Raw genomic sequence first — 15,603 nt, 5'->3', positions numbered from 1 at the left:
CTAAATGGGTGATGGGCATTAAGGAGGGCACTTGTTGGGATGAGCACTGGGTGTTATACGCGAGTGATGAATCACTAAATTATACTCCTGAAATCATTATTACACTACATGTTAACTAACTTGGATTTAAATAAAAATTAAACAAAAACAAAGCAGATAATCTTCAAAACTTATTTTTTTTTTTCAAATCCAGCAATATCACAAAGGAAAAACACTGATAAACCTTGATGGAGCTTCGGGGCAAAGGGTGTTATACATATCACAATGATCTAGTTATTCTGTTAATATGTATACTATGTATACTATGCCTATAGTATAGTCTTTCCTTAACATATCTTGCCACTATAGCCATGTACTATAAATCCCTTCCTTACGGTTTAGAGGCTAAGCAAATTATCTTGAATAATTTGCTTAATTTCTTACCAGTCTGTTTCCTCATCTGTAAAACGGGATACTACTATTATCTCTCTGAGAGGATTTTTGTGTATAATAAGTGAAAGCTTAGGAGATGTCTAGCACATAATAGATGCTGATTAAGTACAGCTATTATTTCCTTTGAAAAGAGCAGAGCAGGAATTTGAAACCATATATTCATCAAATATTTATGAAGCATGTTCTCTGTGTTTGGTATTATTCTAGGTTCTTGGAATGGCTCAGGGAAGAAACCAGATAAAACAAACTGTTCTTTCTGGAACTTACACACACACAAACAGACATACAAAGGCAAACCCATATGCACAGGTAAAACCACATGCACACACAATGATAACACAAACATTTGGTGTCTCATCCCTTACTTATTTCAGAATTTAAATGAGAGTAAGTATTCCCCTAATTGGCCAAAATGGCACAGTGAAGAACAATTATAGAATTCTGAAGGAATGTTTTTCAAATACAGTTTCTTCCTGATTTTAAGGAAAATCAAGATATATTTCAAAAAAATGTTCAGATTGTCTCCTTGAAAAGAAAATCACACAAAATGGCAATTGTGGGAATGAAGGCTGTTCATGTAATATTTTAATAGCTCAAAGAGTCATTGGAGGAGACATACATCCGCAGATTTATTTATTACTTTGGAACATGAAAAGTAATATTCTTGTTTAAATTGAGCAACAATTTAAATTGCAAACAAACCAAGCAAGTGACAGTGCAGCACAAGTGTTAAAAAATATTTATGAACAGGAAATAGCACATGAGCCTTCCATGAGTCCTTGCTTGGACATCTCTTCTGCCTCAGAAGCTTTGTTATCCTTTTCTTGAAATGCTCTCCCCACCTCCCTTCACCTGGCTGGCACACACTCATTCCTGAACACATAGCTGAAATGTCTCTTTCAGAGAGGCCTTCCCTGGTCTCCACCTAAATCAGGTTCCTTCACTCATCATCCTTCTTCACTCATCTTTCTCTTTGTATATCTATCTGTCTATCCATCTACAATCAATCATTTGATTTTATTTTTAAATGCTTTTCTACTTCACTTGACAAAGTTCCACAAAGGGAAGGATCATTTTACACTGTCCACCATAATCTCTCAAGATGCTGGCACCTGATCCCTACTTTGCCCTCAAAAAATATTTACGGATGAGATAAAAGCTACACTCAAGGTTAATTGACTGCCAAGAGCACTGAGATTATCAAAGCATGCTTCCTTCCATTTTCTGTGATAGAGTGAATACACCCTGCTCCCATTGTGCTGTGTACAAAAACATTATATTATTTGGCCTTGGTCTATTTTTCACTGTAAATGTGGCATAAAATGAAGGTGAGCTCAAATCTGTCATATCTGACATAGCTATGCCCAGACCAGTTCATACCCACATACAAAGTGACCTTTGGTCATGGTAGATATCAGCCTCTGAAGCACTGTGGAAAAGTTTCAGCTAGTCTTGGCATAGAAAAATTATGATGAGTCCCTTAAGCTGAGCAAAGCATCAGAATAGGTAAGGGTCCTTTAAGATGTTGCTCAATTTTAAGAGGAGAATGAAAGGAACCTTAAGAAGTTCTTGTTTAAAACGTCTCAAGTCAGATGTTTGGCTTTGTACCTCTAAACGTCAGCCATGTGCATCAGTCACATTTAAGCAATGTGATATTGTCAATCCTCCCTTCAAGAGGTAGAGCCTATTTTTCCTCCTTCCAGTCTGGCTTGAATATGGGGCTTGCTTTGGCCAATAGAACTTTAACAAATGTCATGTAAGCAGAGATTTGAAAAGTGCTTTGCTTTGGGGCTTAGTCTCTTGCTGGATTGGTCTCTGAGACCATCACATGACAAGGCCCAGGCTGGCCTTCTGGAAGGTAGAAGACCACCAGGAACAAAACTTATCTATCTATCATAGCCGAGGGCCTCCCAGGCCAGTCAGCCTGCCAACTACTAGATATCTGAGTGAAATGACCACAGATGAACTAACCCCAAATTAAACAACTGTCCAGAGAACCCACAGATAGTGAAAAATACTAAGTGAGGGTATCTGGCTGGCTCAACTGGTACAGCCTGGAACACTTGATTTGGGGCTGTAGGTTTGAGTTCCACGTTGAGTGGAGAGATTACTTAAAAATAAAATCTTTAAAAAAAAAAAAAGAAAAAAACTAAATGATTTCTGCTTTCAGTTATTAGTTTTTGGGGTGGCTTGTTAGGCAGCAGAAGGTAACTGATACAGTGAAGTCACAGATAGCATATTACTATGTGACTAGTCAAGGAAACATATCAGATGACCATAAACTATGAGTTTGGCAGAGTTTGTCAAACTCACTTGTCATCTAAGATTGTCCAGGGTATAGAAAGTGACTTACTGATCCAAAATTTGGAAATCACTGAATTCTAAAGCATTTTCTACTTGGGTCTGGCAACACCAATTAGCACATTAAAGATTCTGAGGAACAATGCAGCAAAAGAAAACAAACTTGCTAAAAGATTTTAAAACGCTTCCTGCTTCCTGAACTTTTACGACCTCTTGGCATTACAGTCTGGACATTATCATCATTGCTGAAACCCATGTCCAAACATAATGGTAAGCCAACTGGACAAGAATTGTGAGATCTAGATTCTGGTCCAAGATACAGTGTTTATAAACTATAGGACATTTAACAAATCTAATTTGGTAAAATTAATTTGATAAAATTATGTAAAACGAGAGACATTATTCCCACACTGAGTCTCTTCTAGGTTATTGTCAACCCATTTATGTCACTTGGGTTGGAAATTTAGATAATGCATTGACACTTTGTGCTCCATATTGTATTCTGGTTTTGATGAGTTGTGCCAGCCCTGAAGTGGCAAATCATTCATTCATCTCAAAATCTTTTTTGAGAGCCTGCTGTGTGTCAGGTACTATTCTTAGTGACCAAATCTCTCCTTAAGAGTTTGATTCTAGTAGAAGAAGTGGGCAATAAGTCTGCAAAGAAATAGCTAATATAATGTCACATGATAAGGACTGTGAAGCAAATACAGTCAAGGCCTAGAACAGTGTTCTTAAACTCCAGCTTGTGTCAGAATCACCTGGCTGATTTGTTAAAATCTAGATTTCTAGGGGTGCCTGGGTGTCTCAGTTGGTTGAGTGTCTGACTTTGGCTCAGGTCATGATCTCACAGCTCGTGAGTTCAAGCCCCGCATCGGGCTCTGTGCTGATAGCTCAGAGCCAGGAGCCTGCTTCAGATTCTGTGTCTCCCTCTCTCTCTGACCCAACCCACTCGCATTTTGTCTCTGTCTCTCTCAAAAGTAAATAAACATTTTTTAAAAATCTAGATTTCTGACTCAGTAGGACTCAGCTGGACTAAGAATTTTCATTTCTAATAAATTCCCAGGTGATGCTGATGCTATTGGTGGGAGGACCACATTTGAAAACTGGCGAGCTAGATGGTGATAGACAGTTGCTCTATTAGATGACCTCTGTGATCACGAGAAACCTTGCTGAATGGGGGAGGAAGCCATGGGAAGATCTGGAAAGAGAATTTTCAGTGGAAGGCATAGCACAGCATGTGCAGAGGCCCTGAGGCAGAATCGATCTTATTCTACTGGAAGAATAGTGAAGACTAATTTTCCTAATAGTCATTGATGTGGTAGCAGACTAGGGTCCTTGTCACCTATCACAGCATGAATTATGAGTGGCAATCCTCATAGGTCATGGCCTGCATGGTCCACTGGAGTCGAGGTTTCAGCTGAATGACTTCCTGATTATACTCAGATTTAGAAATAGTTAATAAGAAAAAAGGAACTTTAGGTACTGAGGAGTTTGGGTTAAATGATGTGCCGAGACAAGAAGAGGAAACTGCTCGTGTGCCATGTTTCGTTTGTAAAGGTCCACTGGTTTCAGTTCTGACACCAGCACTGGATATCACTCAAATACATAACGTCCCCAAGTCCTTGTCTCTGGCTTGTAGAAGGTCTGTGATTTCTCAGGTTATGGATATCATTTCAACATGGCTTCTTATGTATTCGTGGATGTCCTCAGACAACAATGCATTGTCTTTTTAGAACGCTGTACGTGTGGGAGACACTTTTCACACATCTCTTATCACATCAGATCTTCACAATTTAATTTCATGATGCAGGAGGAGCAGAAACTATTACTCCCATGCTACAGATGAGAAAACTGGGGCTAGGAGAAGCCAACACTGAGAACCATTTCTTTCTTTTCTCTTTATATGGTCCTTTTTTTTTTCTTTTTTAAGGCAAACTGATGTCCAAGCTGTGACAAATGTGTGCTAAATAGTGGAGCAGGGTCCTCGTGGCCAAGCCCATCATTTTCCTGCTACTGCCTCTCCTGAGGGGAGGCTCTCTGGTCTCTGCCTATGTCTGGTTACATTTTATCATCACCATCAATCATGAAAATGGTGGCTTCACTCAGAAGAAAGATCATTTGTGAGAAGAAAAGGAAAACTAAACTTTACTTAGCACCCAAGATCCAGGCATGGTTCAACTATTTGATTCAATATTTTTAAAGTGTGATTTTAGTGGGGCGCCTGGGTGGCTCAGTCTGTTGAGCGGCCCACTTCAGCTCAGGTCATGATCTCGCGTTCCGTGAGTTCGAGCCCCGCGTCGGGCTCTGTGCTGACCGCTCAGAGCCTGGAGCCTGTTTCGGATTCTGTGACTCCCTCTCTCTCTGCCCCTCCCCCGTTCATGCTCTGTCTCTCTCTGTCTCAAAAATAAATACACGTTAAAAAAAAATTAAAAAAAATAAATAAAGTGTGATTTTAGTTAATCCCCTTGACAATGGGTCTTTTCTCCATTTTGTAGGTGAAAAAACTGGGGCTCAGGGAAGGTAATGGCTTGAGGATAATAATGTGAGTGATCACCACTGGTGTTTTCTCCAACTTCAAGGGCCACAAAGCCTTCTTTCCAACACGGCAATGAAGCCTAGAAGAAGAACTGAGACATGGGCATGTACATGATAGGAAGGAAACAATGCCTGAGAGGACAGTTTGAGTCAGCAACACCTTTTTATATTTACAGATAAAAGGAGTTAAAAAAAGTTAACCTAGAGGAAATGGCCATCATATACTTTAAAGAACTCAAATGTCCAGGGTACCTGGGTGGCGCAGTCGGTTGAGGGTCCGACTTCGGCTCAGGTCATGATCTTTCAGCTCAAACCTGAGCCCCGCATCAGGCTCTGTGCTGACAGTTAAGAACCTGGAGCCTGCTTTAGATTCTGTGTCTCCTTCTCTCTCTGCCCCTCCCCTGCTAGTGTCCTGTCTTTTTCTGTCTCAAAAATAAATAAACATTAGTCAACACCAGGATTGGTCACAAGAAGGAAGCTTCGCCAGTACAGCAGGACCCTTGGGCTGTGTCCGCATCGCACCGGAGGCTGTAGCAGGCATCGTGCTCAGGTACTGAGGAACCTTGGACCCACAATACCTCCACAGTATGTGGTCCCAAGAACTTTCCTAAAAGCCAGACCAACACTAAACCATCCTGCACACCTAGAAAACCGATTGGAGGATTAACACAACAATCTGCACAACCTGAACCACGGAATTCAGCAGGTAGGCGACACGGGGAGGTGAACTTGGGGAGCGAGAAGTCGCGGGAAGGGAGGTGCTTTTGCGGGTGGAGAGAGGATGGAGATGGAGGGGTGAATACAGGAAAAGCACCCCTCCCCAAAAGCAGCTGGAGAGAAAGTGGAAAATTGGAAAGAGCCGCAGGGACTAAACTAAAAAGGGAGAAAGGAGAGGGTTTAAACTCCATTAAGACTGTAAACAAGGGGAGCGCAAAGGCTGCAACTCCGCGGCTCCATACCTGGCGGTGCTCTGGTGGGAAGGGCGAATCCCCAGGAGCAGAGTGGGGTCCAGGAGGTTCTCAGGCCACACAGGGAAAAGCAGCTCCACTGCTGGAAGGACATTTGGTAGAGACTGTTGAAGCCACCTGGTCCCGGCAGACCCCAGAAAACGGCCACATTCACTGGTGCTGGAACAAGGTCGTTAAGGGTGAAGCCTGGTGCCAGATGTGTGTTGTGATTTTCCATAATCCCTGCTGCTACACTGTCTCGTGAACTTTTTCTGGGGCGGGCGGCACCTGGCCGTAGTCTCGGGGCACCGGCAGCAGCAGGGTCCAGCAAGCGTTCCTGGGTGCGGCCGGCATTCGGCCCTTGCTCATTCGCCACTGCTCGGTGAAACCCTCCCGCAGAGGGGCGGAACGGGTCGAAGCCGCAGTCCTTCGGAAGCAAGGGGCTGGGGAAAACAGCTGCATCTGACGCAAAACTCGGGAGAGAGGTGCTGCCTGGGGCCTGGTCACGGAGAGTGAAAGAGCAGGGAGGGGACGAAAGCTGAAGACAGAGGAAGGGTGCGTGATTGCTGACCCAGGAGAACAGCCTGGGTGGCTGGGTGACGCCATTTTAACCGCTCCCGCGCATGCGCATACGCACCTACTAGCGCCCCAACACTCCGCCCCAGTAGGCCAGCAGCGCCATCTAGTGGAGAGCGGAGCTGTTACACTGAGCCCTACCCAACTGGGCCAACCTCGCTCTTCAAGAAGACAGTCTCACCGCCTGCTTAGTTTATGGACTATAAAGCTATTCATAGTCTGACTTCTAGGGGAAAATGAGGCAATTTCAGTCCTACTTCAATCTGTTAGCAGGTTCATCTATTCAATTTTCTTTCTTTTTTTTCTCTTTTCTTTTCCTCTTTTATAATTCTTTTCTTTTTCTCGAATACAGAAAGAGAAAAAATTCATTTTTATTTTCAATTTTTATTAAAAATATTTTTCTTTAATTTTTTACTATACTTTTTTACTTTTGTGTAATTTTTTTCAAGTTCTATTTTACTTCCATCATTTTATTTTAGTCTTCTTCAGTGTATTCACTTTTTCAAATTTTCAAATGCTTTCCTTTTTCTTTTTTCTCTTTCATTTCTTTTCTTTTTATTGAATGCAGAAAGAGAAAAACTTCATTTTTGCTTTCAATTTCTATTAAAAATATTTTTTTTAATTTTTTTACTATATTTTTTGCTTTTATGTAATTTTTTTCAAATTCTATTTTACTTCCATCGTTTTATTTTAGTCTACCACAGTGTATTCACTTTTTCAAATTTTCAAACTGTTTCCTTTCTTTTTTTCTCTCTCTTTTTTCTCTTTTTCATTTCTTTTCTTTTTCTTGAATAAAGAGAAAAAATTCATTTTTATTTTTAATTTTTATTAAAAATATTTTTCTTTAATTTTTTGCTACTATATTCTTTACTTTTGTATAAATTTTTTCAAATTCTATTTTATTCCCATTATCTCATTTTAGTCTACTTCAGTGTATTCATTTTTTCAAATTCTCAAATGATTTCCCTTTTTTCCTTCCCCCCTTTTTTTTTCTCTCATCTGTCAAACCATTTTCAACACCCAGACCAAAATACACGTAGGATCTAGCATCATTTACTTGATTTTTTGTGTGTGTGTGTGATTTTTTAATTTTAATTTGTTTTAAGTTGTAATATTTTTAAAATTTTAATTTTTACCTCATTAATTCCTTTTCTCTCTTCAAAATGAAAAAATGAAGGAATTCGCCCCTAAAGAAAGAGCACGAAGAAACGGCAGCCAGATACAAGAAACCAACACAGATACAAGCAGGATGTCTGAACCAGAATTTAGAATCATGATAATAAGAATACTAGCTGGAGTCAAAAATAGATTAGAATCCCTGTCTGCAGAGATAAAAGAAGTAAAAAATAGCCAGAATGAAATTAAAAATGTGATAACTAAGCTGCAATCACGGATGGATGCAGCGGCGACAAGGATGATGAGGCAGAACAGAGAATCAGCAATATAGATGACAAACTTATAGAGAATAATGAAGCAGGAAAAAAAGAGAGAGATTAAGGCAAAAGAGCATGATTTAAGAATTAGAGAAATCAGTGGCTCATTAAAAAGGGACAACATCAGAATCATAGGGGTCCCAGAAGAGGAAGAAAGAGAAATAGAGGTAGAAGGGTTATGTGAGCAAATCATAACGGAAAATTTTCCCAACCTGGGGAAAGACACAGACATCAAACTCCAGGAAGCACAGAGGACCCCCATTAGATTCAACAAAAACTGACCATCAACAGGGCACATCGTAGTCAAATTCACAAAATATTCAGTCAAGGAGAGAATCACGAAAGCAGCAAGGGAAAAAAAGTCCCTCACCTACAAGGGAAGACAGATCAGGTTGGCAACAGACCTCTCCACAGAAACTTGGCCGGCCAGAAAGGAGTGACAGGATATATTCAGTGTGCTGAATCAGAAAAATATGCAGCCAAGAATTCTGTATCCAGCAAGGCTGTCACTCAAAATAGAAGGAGAGATTAAAACTTTCCCAAACAAAAATTAAAGGAGTTTGTGACCACTAAACCAGCCCTGAAAGAAATTTTAAGGGGGACTCTCTGAGGAGAGAAAAGATAATATATATATATATATATATATATATATATATATATATATATATATATATATATATCAAAAGCAACAGAGATTAGAAAGGACCAGAGAATGCCACCAGAAACTCCAACTCGACAAATATCATAATGGTAATAAATTCATATCTTTCAGTACTCACTCTAAACGTCAATGGACTCAGTGCTCCAATCAAAAGACATAGGGTAATAGAATGGATAAGAAAACAAGATCCATCTATATGCTGTTTACAAGAGACCCACTTTAGACCTAAAGACACCTTCGGATTGAAAATAAGGGGATGGTGAAGCATCTATCATGCTAATGGTCAAAAAAGAAAGCTGGAGTAGCCATACTTATATCAGACAATCTAGACTTTAAAAATAAATAAACATTAAAAAAATTTTTTAAAAACTCAAACATCCAATGTCCTCATATGAAGGACCACCTTTTTTCTTCTTTTCCTTCTCCTTCTCCTTCCTCTTCCTCCCCCTCCTTCTTTTTCTTCTTCATAATTTGCTTCAGAGTTTATTGTTTTATATCAGTTTTACCTTCACAGACAAATTCAGGGAAGGAGGCAGACATTTCCCCTATACCCCCTGTCCTCACATATGCACACAGTCTCCCTCACTATCAAAACACACCCCCCCCCCAGAGTGATACTTTTGTTACCGTTCATAAACTTACACTGACACGTCATTATCACTCAGACTCTATAGTTTACATTATGGTTCACTCTTGGCTGTGTACATTCTGTAGATTTGGACAAATGTCTAATGACATGTATTCATCATTATAAAGGGTATTGTGGTAATCATTTCACGAGATATGTAAATCAGAATATCATGCTGTAAACCTTAAACTTATATAGTGATATATTCAATTATTTCTCAAAAAAATGGTAAAAACACAAAACAAGTCTAAAAAGTGTAAAAATCATTGGTGTCTTCATCTCTGCCCCAACCCACCTGCCAGCAACCATTGATCTTTCTCACTGTCTCCATAGTTTTGCCTTTTCCAGAATGCCAAAGAGTTGGAGTCATAAAGTATGTAGCCTTTTCAGATGGGCTTCTTTCACCTAGTAATATGCATTAAGACTTCCCCATGCCTTTTTATGGCTTGATAGCTTACTTCTTTTTAGTGTTGAATAACATTCTATTGTCTGGTGGTGCTAGTTTTTTATCCTCTCACTCAGTGAAGGACATCTTGGTTACTTACAAGTTTTGGCAATTACCAAAAAAGCTGCTATGAACAAGTGCAGGTTTTGTGTGATGTAAGTGTTCAACTCCTTTGCATAAATACCAAGGGGCATGATAGCTGCATCATATGATAAGTTTGTGTGTAGTTTTATAAAAAAAACTGCCCAACTGGCTTCCAAAGGGGCTGTCCCATTTTGTGTTCCTATTGGTAGGTGAATGAAAGTTCCTTTTGCTCTGTATCCTGGCCAGCATTTAGTGTTGTTACTGTTCTGGATTTTGACCATTCTAATAGGTATGTAGTAGTATCTTATTGTTTTAATTTGCATTTCCTTGATGACATGAGACCAGAAGGATCTTTTCATATGTTTACATATCATTTGTGTATCTTCTTCATTGAGGTGTCTGTTAAGGTCTTTGGCTCATTTTGAGAAATCACAGGCACACATGGGGGAGGGGCAGATAGAGAGGGAGGGAGAGAATCCAAGCAGGCTCTGCACTGTCAGCAGAGAGCCAGATGTGGGGGCTCAAACTCACACATCATGAGATCATGACCTGAGCCAAAACCAGCTGAGCCACTCAGGCGCCCCTCATTTTTCAGTTGGGTTGTTTGTTTTCTTATGGTTGACTTTTAAGCATTCTTTGTATATTTTGACTAGCAGTCTTCTATCAGGCGTCTTTTGAAAAAATTTGTTTAAATGTTTATTTATTTTTGAGAGAGAGAGAGAGAGAGAGAGAGGGAGGGAGAGAGAGAGAGAAAGCGTGAGAAGGGGAAGGTCAGGGAGGGAGACAACAGAATCCAAAGCAGTCTCCAGGCTCTGATCCATCAGTAATAGCCCGATGCAGGGCTCGATCTCACAAACCATGAGATCATGACCTGAGCCGAAGTCAGACACTTAACTGACTGAGCCACCTAGGTGCCCCCAAAAAAGATAAAATGATATTAATAATGACTTTTATGCTAATAAGTTGAAAAAGTCAGATGAAATGGAAAAAATTCCTAGAAAATTACATTTTGTCAAAAACTAAAAAAATGAAATAAAAAACCTGATTAATCCTATAACCATTAAAATGAATCTATAATTAAATGACTCTCAAACACACACAGACACATATACAGCAACAACAACAACAAACAGAAAACAAAACAAAAACCCACTCTAGTCCCTAGATATCTGTATCTATACCAGAAAATGTTACCAAACATTTAAGGAATAAATAACATCTACCCCAGAAAATAGAAAGGAAATAACGTTCAACAATTCTTTCTATGATGTAGTAAAACCTTGATAGCGCAAATTAACAGAATGAGAAAGGAAAATCACAGGCCAATCTCATCCACTACCTAAATACAAAAACTCTAGACTTAGACTTAGCTAACAGAATCCACCAATATATAAAAAAGACAAAAATAGGATCGGGGCTGCCAGGGTGGCTCAGTAGGTTAAGTGACCGACTCTTGATTTTGGTTCAGGGAGCCCCATGGAGCCTACTTGGGATCCTCTTTCTCCCACTGTCTCTCAAAATAAATAAATAAACTTAAAAAAAATATATATATATATATATACATATATCCATGTATGTGTGTATATATATATATATATACATACATATATCCATGTATGTGTATATATATATGTACCAAATTGAATTAGCTATGGGAATGCAAGATTATTTTAACATCAAAATATCAATGTGTAATTTGCTACATTGAGAGAAGAAAAAAGAAATAGATGATATTTTTACAGATGAGGAAACTGAGGTGTAGAGAAGATAGGTGACACACACAAAATGATTAGCAAAGACACAAAGACACAAAGCTGAAATCCTTAACCAGCCCAGTGTTTAATATGAACCACAGTGGAAGGTTTTCTCTAAATCTGCATAAATGGAAACTCACAAACCATAATAAAACCTTGTTTTATCTGCTGGTTCTAAATTTGATTGTTTGCCCCAGATGTATCATTTATGGAAGTTCAAATTACATTCTACAGTTGCATCTGAAGGAGCACTGTGAGCAATATTTTATGTAGTGCTTTGTAAACTTAGGATGAGGCAAGTTTATTGTAAAAGAGAACCATAATAGGCGAAAATAGAAAGTGACAGTAAACTGATACTGCCCTCAAATTGAGAATCTCATTTAAGCTGACAAAAATAAGTGAATTTGAAGTTATGACTATCACTCCAGATCTGACTCATTCGGGGTTTTTAAGGATCTGAAAATAGCCCATAATCATCAGCATCATATTATGTGTTATTGTATCTAGACAAATTAGAATTCTTTCCATGAAAATGAGCGAGATCCACCTTTATTCCCTTTCTAAACAGCAAGGATATTTTCACAGAATTTTTAAAAATTAAATTTCCACTTTTGATGCATATAAACATAACTCAAAAAAAAGGAAGTACACTTAATCGATATGTTTTGGGGAGGTGTGTCACGAATCACTAGATTTCTTCCGTGATTGACAAAGAGTTTGGCAACGTGCTATACTTTGTGTGCTCACAATAACGTGGGTTATTACAGTCCAATTAGCTATTATTCACCTCACCTCAAACCTACCTTTCAGAGAGCTGAAAATTAAGATTGAATTTATAAGTGTTTTTGTATTCTTAAATTCCTTTTCTCCATTCATCTTTTTCCGGATGCACTGTAATTCATCAGCACCTTCATTTTTGCATAGGCTTTTCATTCGTGGCTTAGTTCATAGGAAATAATTTGTGGTTGCTAGGAAAGCTCATAATTGCTGCATAAGGCAATCATAGATCTGAACATGGATTATTTGAAGATTTCCATACTTACGATGTTGGGTAATATTTATTCATTCAAGTTAGACTCCACATAATGTTGTTGAATATTTTATTTGGGGTAATTGTAAGAATGAACGGAAATGCTAATTGCTCAACTTCTACTTTCTCATAATTATGCTAGTACCTCAGAGAGCTTTAGTAGAATGATTAAGAAATAATATATGAACAGTACTTCCACTCCTTAGTATATGCCCAGGAGATATGAATGCATGAATCCACAAAAAGAATTAAGAATTTTCAAAGCTGTTTTATTTGTAATAGCCCCAAACTGGAAATAACCCAAATATCTGTTAGTTGGAGAAGGAATAGACACATTGTAGTGTATTTGTATGATTAAATATCAAATAGAAATTAAAAATAGAACAACTTTCTAATCCACACAATAATGTGACTTTATCTCAAAAACATAGCAGTGAGTAAAAGAAACCAGATAGAAAGGAGAACACACTGTGTGATTCTATTTATATGAAGTTCAAGAGCTGGTAAAGCTAATAAATGATGACAGAAGTAAAAATATCATTTACCTCTAGAAAGGGAGTGGTTATCAACAAAGAAGAGGTACAGATAAACTTTCTAGGTTGCTGGAAATGTCTAGCTTGTTCTGGGTGGTCATTACACATAGGTATAAAAATGTAAAAATTAATCAAATTAAATGCTTAGGATTTGCCTATTTTACTGTAAATAAATTACACTTGAATTTAAAAATTATTGCTCTCAACTTTTTTTTTAACATAGCCTTTTGTTATGGAGCTATATCCATAACATATATCCATGTTGATGTACCTAGGCCTATTTTATTATTTAACTGTATCTATTTAAAGAAAAAAAATATCCTTTGGTGGAGTTTGGTTTGGCTGATGGGTATACTGGGATAACATTAACTACCACAACAAATAAACTTCACATTTCAATGACTTAACATGCCAGAAGTTGATTGCTCAATCACGGTAACATTTGAAAATGAGTGTTCTCATTCTTTTCCATATGGTGATCAAGGGACTCAGACTCCTTCTAGCTTGTGGCTTACTAGTCCCTGCCCAGAGGCCTCAGCATCTTCTACCTCCAGCTGGGAAACAAAGAGAACGTAGTTAGGTAATTTTTAAAGTTTCAAGCTAGTGACATACTTGTTTTACTCAGGCCTTTTCTGGTCCTCCCAGTGAATAGCAGTTTCTTAAGGAGTTAGGGACGTGTCCCATGACTCCCAGACATGCTCATATTTTCCATCTCCTTGTGACTACCCCATGACTCCCTCTCCTACATAATGGTAGCCTGACGGGCTAGTTAAGAGCACAGCCTCTGCCATCAATGCCTGGGCCTGAGCTTGAGCAAATTATTTGATCTTCCTATGTTTTAGCTTCCCCATCTGGTCATAGAGTTCTTACAGCATTTCTTAAAATTGTGCAGTATTTAGGACAATGCCTAGAAATAACACATGTGTAATAAATATTAGCTATAGTACATACTTCTTGCCAAAAGCAGCCATACCAGAACATCTATTGCATCTCCAATATGCCCAAGGCTTCTACCATCACAAAGAATAATAGTGGATTTTCACCAGACCAGCTTCATGGGCATGCAATCTGTGCAGTTGTACAGGGTTCCACGCTCAGAAGGGCCCCCTGCTTTCAGCCTGGCACTTAGTTTAATGCTCTTTTCACCATCTTGAAATTCTTGCTGATTTTATCCTTGAACTTGTGTTTTGTAAGTGACATTTGATGGGACAATAGTTCGTGTCCATGAACAGAGGAGAACCACACAATATATATGTCCATTGCTGTTCTTTGTTGCTCCACTTACTGTTGGGGGAGGTCACTGAGAGGATGCAACCACCTGTTGATCTATGAGCTGGACCCAGGCAATTAGAGTCTCCTCACCCTCTCCCTTATCCTTGGAATATGGGTTCCACTTGCCTTCCCTGTTCCCAGAAGCTACCCCAAGGACACACCCTTGAGAGAGGGGTTGGTGTTGAGACCTTCTGGACGGTATAGGTGACTGAATAGCATCAAGGCCTCTATATAAACATTTAAGATTTGGCAGGTGGGTGTGGAGACTACTTGTCTTGCAGCTGCCCAAGGCCAGTCTTACATGTGAGTTCCCTTGCTCATTAATCTACCACCTACCAACCTGGAATGGCCTGACTCTTTCTTTGGTCTCTCCCTGGGGACCAGTTTCAGATTACACTTGGGATTCAGATTCAGATTCACATGGATCTTGTGAACCAACACTTATATATAACATACTTGATGCCCCATGAGCACAGAAGTCCAACAGCCCCGCAATGTGTGAGAGGTCAGCAAAACTCAAATGGAGTATAAGATAAGCATGTTACATCTATGACTAAGTGGGAGCACTGACAACCCCAAGAGGCCATGCATTCCATTCCACTCCATCTCACTCCATTCTATTCCATTCCATTCTTGCTTTGAATGTAGAAAGAAACAGCCAAGAAACTTTATCATGTCCTTTCTTACTCATTGTACATCACTGTATTATCTAACCATTTACTCTGAAAATGATGACATGGAAGGAAAGGGCAACCCATAGTTCCTTTTCCTTTGAGTTCTTCCTTACTCAACGGTATGTAAGTCTAAGATAGAATGTTGGCAGAATGGGCACATATCAAGAAGTAATATAAAAACAGTTGAGCTAGTTTGTGCTGTGTTTCCACTGTTCTGATAAGAACAAAACACATACGCATATACAAACTACAAAATACATGAACTAGCTACAAAATACAAATTGTGTAATTCGGTTGA

The sequence above is a fragment of the Acinonyx jubatus genome, chromosome C2 (genome assembly GCF_027475565.1).
Source record: "Acinonyx jubatus isolate Ajub_Pintada_27869175 chromosome C2, VMU_Ajub_asm_v1.0, whole genome shotgun sequence".
NCBI classification, from domain to species: domain Eukaryota; kingdom Metazoa; phylum Chordata; class Mammalia; order Carnivora; family Felidae; genus Acinonyx; species Acinonyx jubatus.
This window is presented reverse-complemented; position numbering follows the sequence as displayed.